Source organism: Callorhinus ursinus, unplaced genomic scaffold, assembly GCF_003265705.2.
Source record: "Callorhinus ursinus isolate GAN/ISIS: 27379988/994484 unplaced genomic scaffold, GSC_fseal_2.0 scaffold2, whole genome shotgun sequence".
In the NCBI taxonomy this organism is placed as follows: domain Eukaryota; kingdom Metazoa; phylum Chordata; class Mammalia; order Carnivora; family Otariidae; genus Callorhinus; species Callorhinus ursinus.
The window spans coordinates 33,077,896-33,092,854 of record NW_027397064.1 but is presented as its reverse complement, the minus strand read 5'-3'; the positions used below and the strand labels follow the sequence as shown (position 1 = coordinate 33,092,854).

At 43.3% G+C, this 14,959-nt stretch overlaps 1 pseudogene; it reads left to right on the top strand.

Moving 5' to 3' along the window:
• Positions 1–13,209: 13,209 nt before the first annotated feature.
• Positions 13,210–14,244, top strand: LOC112840457 (small ribosomal subunit protein uS2-like; annotated as a pseudogene).
• The last annotated feature ends 715 nt before the right edge of the window (positions 14,245–14,959 follow it).

Here is a 14,959-nt window from a genome sequence, read left to right as displayed (position 1 = left end):
TACTCAGATAAGGCAGAAAACCAAGTGGCATTTTTAATCTCTCCCTCACCCTCACTTCCTGCAGAAAACCCTCCCAATTACCTCTTAAATGTTTTTTAACTATTCAATATATTTCTCTTGTTTTACTATTTAAACTTTTTATTTTGAAAAATTTCAATCATTTAGAAAAATGAACACCTATAGACACTCTTACCCTGGATTTACCAGTTGTTAATATTTTGCTTCATCTGTGCTCCCCTCCCTCTCTCTGTTCCCCCCACACTCTCCTCTATCAGTGTTCATTCTTCTGAATCGTTGAAATTTTTCAAAATAAAAGATTTAAAAATAGCAAAACATAAGAAAGAAATAAAATGTTAAATATCTATGTATACACACATATTCCTATAACATTATCCTTCATAATCACAGCACAACATTCTTGGAAAACTTAACATTGATAGAATAATATTTCTGATATAATAGTAATATATGAGTCTTATTTAGATTTCTCCTATAGGTTTGATAATGTCTTGAGGTTTGTTTATTTGTTTTTTCTGGTCCAGGACTAAATGCAGGATCATGCACTATATGTCTCTTTTAACTCCTTTAAAACAGTTTCCCAAACTTTTTTTTTTTTTTTTTAATGGCATGAATATTTTTGAAAAGCCAGGAGAGTTATTCAGCGGAATATCCCTTAGTTTGGGTTAGATGGTTGTTCCCTCCTGAGTAGATTCAGGATAACTATTTTTGGCAAGGGTGTCTTTTGAGGGCATCACACCTAGAGGCCCATGACATTTGTGTGGCCCATTATCAGTGATGTTCAGTTTGATGATCTGGTTAAAGTGGTACTTCCAGGTTCTTCGTATGCAAGGGTGGCTTTCCCCTTTGAGATGAATAAGCTCTCTGGAAGTGTTCATTTGAGGCTGAATGAATATTCTGTGCCCCAGGAGTCTTTCACTCATTTTAATTTAATTTAATTAGTTAATTAATTATTTCAGATAGAGAGAGAGGGAGGGAGCGAGGGGAGGGGCAGAGGGAGACAAACAGACTCCCCACTGAGCGGGGGCTCCATCCCAGGACCCTGAGATCACAACCTGGGCCAAAATCAAGAGTCAGAGTGATGGGGTTTTGGAATGTAGGTGAGGTTTGGTGGGGTGCGGTCCGGAGCCAATGACCAAGAAAGAATTCTTGAGACATCTTTGGTGCAAAATGGTGGTTTTATTAAAGCCCAGGGACAGGACCCGTGGGCAGAAAAAGCTGTCCCGGGTTTGTGAGGGGTGGCTAGTTATCTACCTGGGAGCTGGGGGACTAAAGAAAAGGGAGGTTTCAGAAGGATTTTCGTATGTTAAAGAAGACTCACAGGATACCTGGAGGCCTTGCCACTGTCAAGTTAAGGTTGTTTCCTTCTGTGTAAAATCAATGCACAGAAATCAGTTGCATTTCTATACACCAACAACAAGACAAAAGAAAGAGAAATTAAGGAGTCGATCCCATTTACAGTTGCACCAAAAACCATAAGATACCTAGGAATAAATCTAACCAAAGAGACGAAGAAGCTGTACTCAGAAAACTATAGAATACTCATGAAAGAAATTGAGGAAGACACAAAGACATGGAAAAACGTTCCATGCTCATGGATTGGAAGAACAAATATTGTGAAAACGTCTATGCTACCTAGAGCAATCTACACATTTAATGCAATCCCTATCAAAATATTATCAACTTTTTTCAAAGAAATGGAACAAATAATCCTAAAATTTGTATGGAACCAGAAAAGACCCCAAATAGCCAGAGGAATGTTGGAAAAGAAAAGCAAAACTGGTGGCATCACAATTTCAGACTTCAAGCTCTATTACAAAGCTGTCATCATCAAGACAGTATGGTACTGGCACAAAAACAGACACATAGATCAATAGAACAGAATAGAGAGCCCAGAAATGGACCCTCAACTCTGTGGTCAACTAATCTTCAACAAAGCAGGAAAGAATGTCCAATGGAAAAAAGACAATCTCTTCAATGGAAAAAAGACTCTCTTCAACAAATGGTGTTGGGGAAATTGGACAACCACATGCAGAAGAATGAAACTGGACCATTTCCTTACACCACACACAAAAATAGACTGAAATAGATGAAAGACCTAAATGTGAGACAGGAATCCATCAAAATCTTTGAGGAGAACACAGGCAGCAACCTCTTCCACCTCAGCCCCAGCAACTTCTTCCTAGAAACATCGCCAAAGGCAAGGGAAGCAAGGGCAAAAATGAACTATTGGGTCTTCATCAAGATAAAAAGCTTTTGCACAGCAAAGGAAACAGTCAACAAAACCAAAAGACACTGACAGAATGGGAGAAGATATTTGCAAATGTTTTGTCAGATAAAGCATTAGTATCCAGTCTATAAAGAATTTATCAAACTCAACACCCAAAGAACAACTAATCCAATCAAGAAATGGGCAGAAGACATGAACAGACATTTCTGCAAAGAAGACATCCAAATGGCCCACAGACACATGAAAAAGTGCTCAACATCACTCGGCATCAGGGAAATACAAATCAAAACCTCAATGAGATACCACCTTACACCAGTCAAAATGGCTAAAACTAACAAGTCAGGAAACAACAGATGTTGGTGAGGATGTGGAGAAAGGGGAACTCTCCTACACCGTTGGTGGGAATGCAAGTTAGTGCAGCCACTCTGGAACACAGTATGGAGGTTCCTCAAAAAGTTGGAAACAGAGCTACCCTACGACCCAGCAATTGCACTACTGGGTATTTACCCCAAAGATACAAATGTAGGGACCTGAAGGGGTATGTGTACCCTGATGTTTATAGCAGCAATGTCCACAATAGCCAAACTATGGAAAGAGTCTAGATGTCCGTCAACAGATGAATGGATAAAGATGTGGTATGTATATACAATGGAATATTATGCAGCCATCAAAAAATGAAATCTTGCCATTTGCAACAACGTGGAAGGAACTAGAGGGTATTATGCTAAGTGAAATAAGTCAATCAGAGAAAGACAAGTATCATATGATCTCACTGATATGAGAAATTTGAGAAACAAGACAGAGGATCATAGGGGAAGGGAGGGAAAAATGAAACAAGATGAAACCAGAGAGGGAGACAAACCATAAGAGACTCTTAATCTCAGGAAACAAACTGACGGTTGCTGGAGTGGAGGGGGGTGGGAGGGATGGGGTGGCTGGGTGATGGATACTGGGGAGGGTATGTACTATGGTGAGCACTGTGAATTGTGTAAGACTGATGAATCATAGACCTGTACCCCTGAAACAAATAATACATTATATGTTAATTTAAAAAAATTAAAAAAAATAGGTTGTTTCCTTCTAGCAAGACATTAACAGTTGGGAGCTTCCTGGAGGAATATTACACTCTGCCCACTTCAAGTATCTGTCAATGAGTTGCAGGTTATAAGGACATTTCATTGTATCTACATTTCCTTCTGGAAGCTAGGTTATTGATAGAAATGCTTTGTTCTTGTAGATTGCTAAGACATTTGTAAACTGAGGGAGACTTCTGTCTTGCAGGATTGCGGTCTCTATACATTAACTATTTGTTTGTCCTTTCCTTAGCTTTAGGGCAGCCAAGAGTGCCTGAGGAATGTCACACATGTCCCACCTTGAGGGTGGGGGGTTGGGGTATCAGCTTCTGCTTTGTCCTCAGCTTGCCTTCTGCTCCCTCATCAAGAGGCTCAACCGACTGAGACACCCCGGCACCCCTCACTCATTAGTTTTCATGTCACTGATGAGTCTTGCCTGGCAATTCTTCTAACTCTCTTATGCACTTTACATTTATTACTTGGCATTCTTCTATAAAGAACTTTAAAATTTTTTTGTATCAGTGTGGACTCAGAGTCTTTTTTTTTTTTAATTAATGTGTCAAAATCCATTCTGGCCATTATTTTTGATGCTCAAATTGTCCTAAATGTGGCCAGTAGGAGCCCCTCCAAGCTAGTTCCTATAGCCTTCTAGATGAGGGAGCAGAAGGCTAGCTGAGGACAAAGCAGAAGCTGCTACCCGGTTCCCCCACCCTCAAGGTGGGACTGTGTGACATTCCTCAGGCACTCCTGGCTGCACTAAAGGAAGAACAGATGGTTAACTGATAGAGATCCCAGTCCTGCAGGACCGGAGTCTCCCTCAGTTTGCAAATGTCTTAGTGATTTACAAGGAAAAACTTTCTTATCAATAGCCTAACTTCCAGAGACCCGTAACTCAAGTTTCCTGGAGCTGTAACATCACCCTCCCCTCCATGAAATTGAGGGAGGCTGAGGTGGAAGGAAATGTAAATAAAATTGAATTTCTGGTGCTGGGGTGGCTCAGTCATTAACCGTCTGCCTTCGGCTCAGGTCATGATCCCCGGTCCTGGGATCAAGCCCCGCATCGAGCTCCCTGCTCTGTGGGAAGCCTGCTTCTCCCCCTCCCACTCCCCCTGCTTGTGTTCCCTCTCTCGCTGTCTCTCTCTCTGTCAAATAAATAAAATCTTTTAAATAAAATAAAGTTGAATTTCTTTTGAAACTGCCACCCATTGACAAGGACATGTGATACGAGGAATTTAACATTCCTCCAGGAAACTCCCAACTGTCTTCATGTTAGTGCCTCATTAGAGGGAAAAACAGCCTTAGCTTGACAATAACCAGGACCCCAGTATCCTGAGAGTCTTTAGAATATGACAGTCCTTCTGGACACCCCCGTTGTCCTCACCTCCCCAACTCCTGAGTGTATAATCAGCCTGGAGCTGGCCTTTCCTCCAAGGAGCCCTGATTACGTTTAGTGGGAAATGGTGTTTAGAAACCAGATCTGATGCTACCGGGCTATCTTTGCTCTTAGGCTTTTTCAGTGGACAGAGCTAGGAAATATATATTTTTTTTAAAGAAATGAGGCCATACTGATAACTCTAATTCCAATCTGACACCACAGGATTCTTCCTCACTTTTCCCCATTCCATATTTGCATCTCCTGTTGCCCACAGTGAAAACCTTAGTTTGCAACAATATACATGTACTTATTCATTTGCTCAATCATGCAATACACTCAAAATGGTTTCAGAATCACTACACTCAACACTGCCATATCCAAACTTACTAAACACAGTTAAGCTTTCTTTTTATTCTAACAGTCTTTCCCAGTGAGAATGTATAGCCCAAATATCAAGTTCAAAGATTACTTGGATTAATGTTTTTTGATAATATCAATTTTATATATAGCTAGGTTCATTTGTTTCTGGTTACACATTCAATTTTAGAATATTTTCTCCATTGCTGTTTACTTAAATTTTTATTATAAAAACATCCTCATAAATATTAATGGCTGGGGGCACCTGGGTGACTCAGTCAGTTGAGCATTCTGACTCTTGATCTCAGCTCAGGTCTTGATCTCAGGGTCATGAGTTCAAGCCCCACATTGAGCTCCATGCTGAGTGTGGAGCCTACTTAAAAATGAAATAAAAAAATAAAATAAAAATAAATATTAATGGCTGTGTATAATGCTTCAGTTATTGAGATTTTACTAACAAGATATTTGGCTTAATTTCAGATTTTACAAGGATTTCTTCAGGGGCCCCAGAGAGTTTGCACAAATATAATTAGTAATTTGTTTTCCCCCAGTGCCCCTGTACACGTGAGAGTGTGACATACCATCTCCTACCAACCAACCTACCATGATTATCTAGGTGTGGCTGATGGGGGAACAGAAGGCAAGCTGAGGACAAAGCAGAAGCTGACACCCCTCCAACCCTGCCCCCATGGGGTATATATGACATTCCTCAGGCACTTCTGGCTGCCCTAAAGGAAAAACAAATAGTTAACCTGTAGAGATTACAATCCTGCAAAACCTGAGTCTCCCTCAGTTTACTTACAAAAGCCTTAGCAATAGCTTCCAGAAGGGAATGTAGATATAATTAAATGTCTTTATAGCTTGCAGCTCATCAACAGATACTTGAAGTGGGCAGAGTATAATGTTCCTCCAGGAAGTTCCCAACTATCTGAATGTTAATGCCTTACTAGAGGGGTAAAGAACCTTAACATGACAATGGCAAGGCCTCTGGTATCCTGTGAGTCTTCTTTAGCATATGAAAGTTATTTTGGAAACCTCCCATTTTCCTTACCTCCTCCAACCCCATAGTATATAATCAGCCACCCCTCACAACCCTAGTGCGGCAGCTCTTTCTGCCCACGGCTCCTGTCCCCGGGCTTTAATAAACCACCATTTTGCACCAAAGATGTCTCAAGAATTCTTTCTTGGTCATTGGCTCTGGACTCCACCCCCACTGAACCTCCCCTGCATTCCAAAACCACATATGGCGCCCAACATGGGGCTTTGAGTCTTTACATCTGGACTCTGAGCTTTGGTGCAGAATTGGTGAGTTTTTTCTTTTCTCTTCTTTACTCTCATTTTTGGGGCTCTTCAAAGAGTTATTGGAACACTTTCATATAGATTGCTCTTGCTGCAATCCTCTAGCCCGTGGCTACTCTATGGGGAGGAGAAAGCCTGCCTTTTGGCTGGAAGTCAGTACCCTGGCCAGGATGGTAATAAGACCCAGAAACTTGATGCCCTCTCTTTATTCCTGTCCTTATGCAAAGTTGTCTGTCTTGGGCACAGGACAGCCACCTAAGTGACTAGCACAGCTACCAATCTTAAGACTCCATATGAGGTTTCCTCCTGATCTAATGTGATCCCCTTCACATCCCTGGTCTAGCCACTTCTGGCCATGGGAACTTCACTGGGGGCCGGCCGAAACCAGTACCCAATGGAATAAAAGCCCAACCATGGACCGTTTCCTAGGGAAGTTGGCTGTGGGGACCACATGTGTTGGAATGTCGCTTAGATCATGATGGATTTCCATCTTTACTGTTTTCCGTCAAAGCCCTCTACTATTTAGGCTACAAAATTAGGTAATTTCCCCCTTGTAAAACTTTTCTAGTATTTTCCGTGGGTTAAAATGGCAGGGTAGTACGCAACCTTCAGGGCATATGATGGCACGGCACGGGTATTTCAGTCCATTCACCAGGCACCCATCGGCAGCCTAGGGTGCGATGGGGTAGGGGAGGGACCCTGGCATCTCTCCAGGGCCTTTTACAGCAGGAATGCCTTCACAGGAAGGCAGGATTATGATCATTAGCGATGTCTTATTTGAGGGACACCTCCAGTTGCTTTCGACACATGGGAACCTCTGACATATCCTGCGTGGGATGCCACCTGGGAGTCAGGGGGGATTTGGTAACGGACGTTCTTTACTTTTCTGGGAGCATGGCCTCAGTAGGCTTCTTCAGTTCCCAAGGACTCTCCCTTGTGTGCCTTCTAACCCACTGGAAACAATTTGCATTTGCAAAACTTAGGAAAGGACTGAGCTCCTGTAACACTGCATGGCCTCCATGAGATCTATCAGTTAGATCTCTGCAGGAAATAGGGCAAATGGACCTAGGGTACCTTCATTGCTTGTACCTGGGCCTTCATTGCTCTACACCAGGACCCTGACCTAAGGGCCTCTTGCAGAATGTGTTTGCCTGAATGGGTCAGCTAGTAAACTCTCCTGACACTGGATGATAATTATCTAAATAGGCCTCCTCCAAATCAGGTTGCTGGAGGAAACACTAACTAAAGTTGCATTTTAACTAAGAATAGTAACATGGGACTAAATGAACTAAAAGTTGATTATAGTTTTGTACTCTTTTTTGAAACACTGCTGGCTCTCTAATGTTTGCTCTCCTAGATTAAGGAAACTTTATCTTAAGATCTGATTGTCTTTAAATGTTTGTTGTTTACCTAAGCTAGACAACTTGAAGTAAACTTCAGAGAAATTGCACAATAGTTCATATAGACAATCTTCGTGCTTTTTATTCTGTGGGGATAATAACAGGAACCCATGGACACATGATTATTTAAACAGCTGGAAAATGGGATTGATTCCCCAACAATTGTATAACTCAGCTATCACTTTGACCAATTCCATGTGGCTGGGATGACAAAATCATTCCCTAAAAGCCAGGGCATACCCCATTCCATAGGGTTAACTATGGACTTGTGGAGATAATGGATGACCCCACTTTCCTTGTGAATGGACTGGATAATGATGTGGGGATGCCCTTATCTCTTGACAAGTCTTCCCCCACTTGCCAGTGATTCCTCATTAATTAAGATATTAAGGCTAGACCTCAAAGAGGGCTTCTTGATGGCATCATCCCTCATAGTTATATTTATCCTAGAAGCCACCTCTGTGGATGTACAGTTACAAGTAGAGGCTTTAGCCAAGCATACAACAGCCCTCTTGGTAGGAGCCTCAGATCTCACAACAGGACAGTCCCTGTCAGTAATGACTTCACATCAGGTCCAGAATGTCTTAGAGAACAAAGGCCACCAATAGATGATAGGAGGCCAGTTTATTAAACACCAGGCAATGCTTATAGGTATGCCTGAAATAATACTTGAAACCTGTCAGACTTTAAACCTAACTACCTTTATGTCTGGACCTGACCATTGTACTTGTATAGAGCATAACTGTTTAGAGGTTATCGATTTTGTTTATGCTAGTTGACCAGATTTAAAAGATGCCCCTATTGAAAATACAAATGACAGTTGGTTTACTGATGACAAGAGCTTCATGGAAAAAGGAATAAGAAAAGCTGGGAATGCTATAGTCAGTCTAACTCAGACTGTTGAGGCCAGAGCCCTGTCAGCAAACACATCTGCCCCTAAAGCAGAATTAATAGCTCCCACCTGTGCTTTGCAATTGGCAAAAGCCTTAAAAATTAATATTTATATCATGACCCAGAGTCCTGGGATGGAGCCCTGCATTGGGCTCCCTGCTCGGCAGGGACCCGACTTCTCCCTCTCCCTCTGCCTGCTGCTCCCCCTGCTCGTGCTCGCTCTCTCTCTGATGAATAAATAAAATCTTTTTTTAAAAAAGATGTCATTATAGTGAATAAAATAAAAATTCTATGCAGTGGTGCTTTGATATTAATTTTCAGTTAATTCCTCATCCAAGAATTGGTGAGTCTTCAGCCCATTTTAGCTAAAGACTGTCCTTATCTTCTTTCTCTGCCCCAATTCTATACCATGTCTATGTCTCTAGTGTCTTTATTATCTCCCATGGCTCTGTGGCTGTCCGATTCATGGCCCTCTTGCACTCCACAGATTATTCTCAGTTCCTACAGACACCCAGTCCATTTGTCATTGCGTTTCCCCAGGGGCTGCTCCCACCATCACTCACTGCAAAGAACACCTCCTGCTCATTCTGTGGCCTCTAATCCAGAGGAACCTCCAGGTCTTCCTACCTCTCTATGCCAAGTGTCACCCAGCAGAGCATTCTACACCAGTGGACCAACAAAGTGGCAGGAATCATTTTCTGATTGATGTCTGGGTTAAACGGATCCTGTGCTAAGCAGAAACATAGACATCATAGAAAGAAAGGGAGGCTCCTTTCTTTAAAGTTCCTCCCGTCCTGCTGCTGTGGGGTTACCCTCACCACTTCTCACCTGCGCCAGTGGGACCATTTCCAGCTTCCATCTGGCCACCTACTTCCAGCCCTGCCCCTGTGTCCGCCACACACCCAGGTTTATCTTTGCGGCACATGGGCTGCTGCCACGTAAAAAGGCATGAGGCATATGTTCTCTTTTAGTAGTTCAACTAAAATTCGGAGCTTAAGAGCTTCATAAAGGAGGTAATATTAAGTGGAACATTGAAAGAAGAAAAGAGTGAGGTTCGGTATACTGAAGGGAAACCACTAGGTTTCTGTTACGGGAGTCATAATCCGAGGGATGTTTCCTTAGAAGGCAGCCTCTGCCCCTTTTATGGGGTGGGTTGAAGATGGAAATGGCCAGAGAAGACTCTGGAATTTGAACAACTGCTGTAGTTGGGATGCAAGGAAATTAAGTCTCAGACAAGAGGATGGCTATTGAAAGAAGAAAGCTGGACCCTGGAAATGCTGTGAGAGAAGAACTGGACGGCAGGATTTGAAGATGGATCAGTGTTTGGATGAAGAATGTGAGAAATTGGACTTAAAACTAAATTTTGCAAAGCAGTTCATCATTGATGTCATTAATGCAAAATGAATCTGGCCAAAAGGTATCAGAAAGGAATAAAAAAAAAAAAAGTCTTAACTTATTCGGAGAGTATCCAGTGAACAGCTATTGATGACCAATCTTAAAAACTGAGAATTGTGCACAAAAACAACCACAAAAAGTGGTCTATCATTACTCCTAAGAAACAGCTACAGAAAAAGAACTTAAGCATTAAGATAGCTTTCTAGCTGCCTCATTTATTGTGAAAAGCAAGAAATTCATAGCTTCCTACTCTTTTCTGGGAGTAATTCTACTCTTTGTCTCCTGTATACGCAAGAGGATATCAGTGATTTCTGGAACATTCCACAAAGCTGAACTCGCAATCTCAAGTCATATAAAGTTGTGATTCTCTTGTTTTCCTCTCTAGGACCTATCCGTTTTGTTCTAGAACATGAGGATGGCATGTTAATAACTGGAGAATGCCTTCCACTGCTTGGTATGTGTTAAGGTAAGTGGAAAGTCATTATATTTCATACAAATTCGGTGATTCACCAACCTGAAGTTCCAAATATCTGCAGAGCCCTGTGCTCACCAGGATTCCCCAGACAGTGTGATTGCTGCACCTTTTTATCAAGCCTCACTGCTGCTATTCTATATGACAGTTGAGTCACTGCACATAAAAGGGAGCAGGGGTGAGAGAAAAGCTAAAAGAAGATGAAGATGTGAGCAGAAGCTATGGCATGTACAGATCTCCAGTTTCTGAGGCCCTCAGGAATACAGATATACTAGGATTTGGGTTGAAACTTATGCAAGCCTGCTTCATCCAATGCATTTGTAACCTAGTTATACAAATGTTCCCACTTCCCTAAAGGATATTCTTCAGGCAACTTAAGCACTGTGGAATATAGCTTTGAATCTAGAAGGAAGCAGAAAATACCACCAAGAATCTAAAATAACCATTGCAAAGCTGCAGCACTAAACCTCAGAAGAGTTCAGGCTGTAAGAAAGGCTCTTTGGTTCTCACTCAGAGCTTTATCGAGCCTAACTTACAAGCATGGGTGGTTTCCCATGCCACCACAGATTAGAAGCAATCCCTACTCAGGTATCATCCTCCCTAGGAAATTTCCCTGAGAGAGCCTAGATTCCCTACAGAATTAGTTCACTCAGCATCAGAATTCATGGGCACTTCCCACTTGCCAGATGCTGTCTCTCCTTCCTGGTACCTAGTACAGACTTCGAGCTTTGAACTTCCCAATCTGAATCAAAGGTCTGATTATAGGCCAGTCTCCCTGCCAGACCATTGGCTTCTTGCGGGAAGATGGTCCCTGTCTTTGCATTTCTATTTTCCTAGTATCTAGCACATAAAATACACATAAAAGATGCTCAATGAGTGTGTGCTGAAATGCAGCATGTGAGAGCACACTATAAAGCAGTCAGAGAGGAAGAAGTCATACATGCCTGCCTTCCTTGGAGTGATCATTCATTCCACAGATAGATAAGCAGTTGAGGGTCCTTTGATAGGACTTACCAGAGTATCAAGTCAACCAGAACAGTGATTTGAGAAAAACATCATTAAAAACAGTGGAAGAAACCCAAAATGCTTAGTCTGAGGAACAAAAGAGCTGAGGTACAGTCAAGATACAAGAAGTCCCCTAGGGAGGAAGGGCTGGAATGCTGGAAACAAAACAAAACAAAAACACAGCTATTGGTCAGCCAGGACAGAATTTGCCCCCGCTTCCCCCGTCCACTCCCTGCAGTCTCCGAGCTGGGGCTTTGGATTTCCTCCCCTGCCCTGCCCCAACCCTCTGGCACCTACTGTCACACATAAGAGCTCCCCCACACTGACCCTCGGCAAACCCATCTTCAGCTGATTTAGGCAGCTGGGATTAGGACTCCAGTGCAGCCCATCCAGGGGGCTGGCCCTGCTCAAAGTTCTGAAGAGCTGTGGAAGGAAGGAGTAGAGCCATTCCCGGGTCTAATGGAAGATGCAACCGGGGAACATTGGATACGAGTGGAAGGCAGACTTCCATACTGTATGAGAGCTGGCCAACATAAGAACTGCCTCCCTGATGCTGTTCCTACTGGCCCACAGGAAGGGGTGCTTTAGGCCAGCTTTCAAACTATTTCACCATGTTTCACTTCTACAGAGCTCAGTCATCCTTTGTCCTCTCCCCCCGACCTCCTTCACCCTAGGCAAGGCCAGTAAGGGTCAGAGGACATTCTTGGTGTCCGGAAGGAGGGCAGAGTTTTGAGACTGTCCCAGGCAAATCCCTCCTCTGCTTATGGCAAGGGAAACGGTCTACCTACACACCTGTCAGCACCTGCTCCCCAGCCCAGAGCCTGGGCCCATCCTTGGCCCTCGTCCAGGCCCAGCTGCCCTTGCAGTGTCTCATGCTCCAAAATCACAGAGCCCCTCCCATGGCCTCTTTCACTCACTGTCTAATCCCTTGACAATGGGTTGGAAGACATCACTGGCGTCTTTGGCTTTTTTTCCACTCTGCCCAGGTATTTCTGCCTGTCCTAGAAACTTCAGAACTTGTCTTTTCTCAACCTGCTCATTTCATCAGAAGGAAGCCCCACTTGTTACCTTTGCTCCCTAACGAAACCTTAAACGGAAACCCACATTGGACTCCCGAATGGAATTTTCATGACCCACCCACCTATGGTTTTATGACATGCAGGTTTTTTTGTTCATTCTCAAAATAAATATATTCTAATTTAAAAAGCAAATGTGCACTAGCACCTTGGAGGAAAAAATGCTGTCCTGAGATCCTAACTCCACAAAAGGCTGGGAATGACTGCGCCCGAGTGGCAGAACTGGTCTTTCCCTTCTTCTCTCCACCTGGCAATGGACTTGCTGATTCGAGGCCATCAGTACCAAAATGTTTTGGTTAGGTCATTATCTGAAACTTTGGACTTTACTTGAGGCTTCATGTTTTAAATATGCAGAAAGAAAAATGGAGAAGATCTCAGGAAATACTAAGGAAGTCTCTAGCCTAAAGGAAAAAACTCTGAGTATCCATAACACTCAACATTTTGAGATGTTAGAAATTTTTTTAAAAAACAAACATTAAGTTGTTCCCATTTCTACCAAATACAGAATATATATTAGTTCAAGTTGCAGAAATACCTTTTATCTATTCATATAAGTATGGGCATATATACATCTGTATATGAAATACTTGTAATTTAAAATTAAGTAGCTGGGTCCTTTCCAAGCTACCCGGGGAAGGGTCCATACGGCATTGTTTTGCGTTCCCGTCGTAACTTAAAGGGAAACTTTCACAATGTCCGGAGCCCTTGATGTCCTGCAAATGAAGGAGGAGGATGTCCTCAAATTCCTTGCAGCAGGCACCCATTTAGGTGGCACCAACCTTGACTTTCAAATGGAACAGTACATCTACAAAAGGAAAAGTGATGGTATCTACACCATAAATCTGAAGAGAACCTGGGAGAAGCTTCTGCTGGCAGCTCGTGCCATTGTTGCCATTGAAAACCCAGCTGATGTCAGTGTCATATCGTCCAGGAATACTGGCCAGCGAGCTGTGCTGAAATTTGCTGCTGCTACCGGAGCCACTCCTATTGCCGGCTGCTTCACTCCTGGAACCTTCACTAACCAGATCCAGGCAGCCTTCCGGGAGCCAAGACTTCTGGTGGTTACTGATCCCAGGGCTGACCACCAGCCTCTTACAGAGGCGTCCTTTGTTAACCTGCCTACCATTGCTCTGTGTAACACAGACTCTCCTCTGCGCTATGTGGACATTGCCATCCCTTGCAACAACAAGGGAGCTCACTCAGTGGGTCTGATGTGGTGGATGCTGGCCAGGGAAGTTCTGTGCATGCATGGCACCATTTCCCGAGAAGACCCATGGGAGGTTCTACAGAGATCCTGAAGAGATTGAAAAGGAAGAGCAGGCCGCTGCTGAAAAGGCTGTGACCAAGGAGGAATTTCAGGGTGAATGGACAGCTCCAGCTCCTGAGTTCACTGCTATTCAGCCGGAAGTCGCAGACTGGTCTGAAGGCATGCAGGTGCCCTCGGTGCCTATTCAGCAGTTCCCTACTGAAGACTGGAGCGCCCAGCCGGCCACTGAAGACTGGTCTGCAGCTCCCACTGCTCAGGCCACTGAATGGGTAGGAACAACCACTGAGTGGTCTTAAGCTGGTCTTCCACAAAGGCACACAAAATGGAAATAGAAATGGAAAAGGTTGACGGAAAATAAACAGTTTGTAAAAGTCGAAAAAAAAAAATAAGTAGCTGGTCACTGAGGTAGGTTGCTGGGGAACCTGTGAGGTAGTTCTCTCTGGTTGCCTCTGAGAATCAAGTAGAAAAATACATTTCGGAAGGGCTGACATTCCTCTGGCCTGAATAGGGAATTTGATTATTGCCTACTTAAGGTGGCATCAATCCAGATTTCATCACTCTAATCCCCTTTGTACTTGGAACACTTTTCAGGTAATAGAAAATGCTTTACTCAAACAAAATGCTTATAAGGTTCTTAACCTGTGGGCTCAAGGCCGAGCCTGCAAAACTAATCTGCTGTCCAATAGAGCTTTCTAGGGGGTTGGGTTTTCCCCAAGGAGTATTTGTTTTTTAAAGAATTTTTTTTTTAATTTATTCATTTGAGACAGAGATACAGAGTGAGAGAGAGAACAGGAGCAGTGTGGAGAGGCAGAAGAAGAGGGAGAAGCAGACTCCCTGCTGAGCGGGGAGCCCGATGTGGGGCTCAATCCCAGGACCTGGAGATCATGACCTGAGCCGAAGGCAGACACTTAACGACTGAGCCACCCAGGCACCCCTCCCCAAGGAGTATTTGTAACAGAGACTTGGATGGCAGCTATAGCAGCCAGATGCCACCTGCCACCAGAGAAGTTAACAGACAGGACCTAGTCATCAGAAAAAGTCTTCGAACAGATAGAAGCACAATCTTTTCAGTTCTTAAAACTGTTGAATCTTAAATGCTTA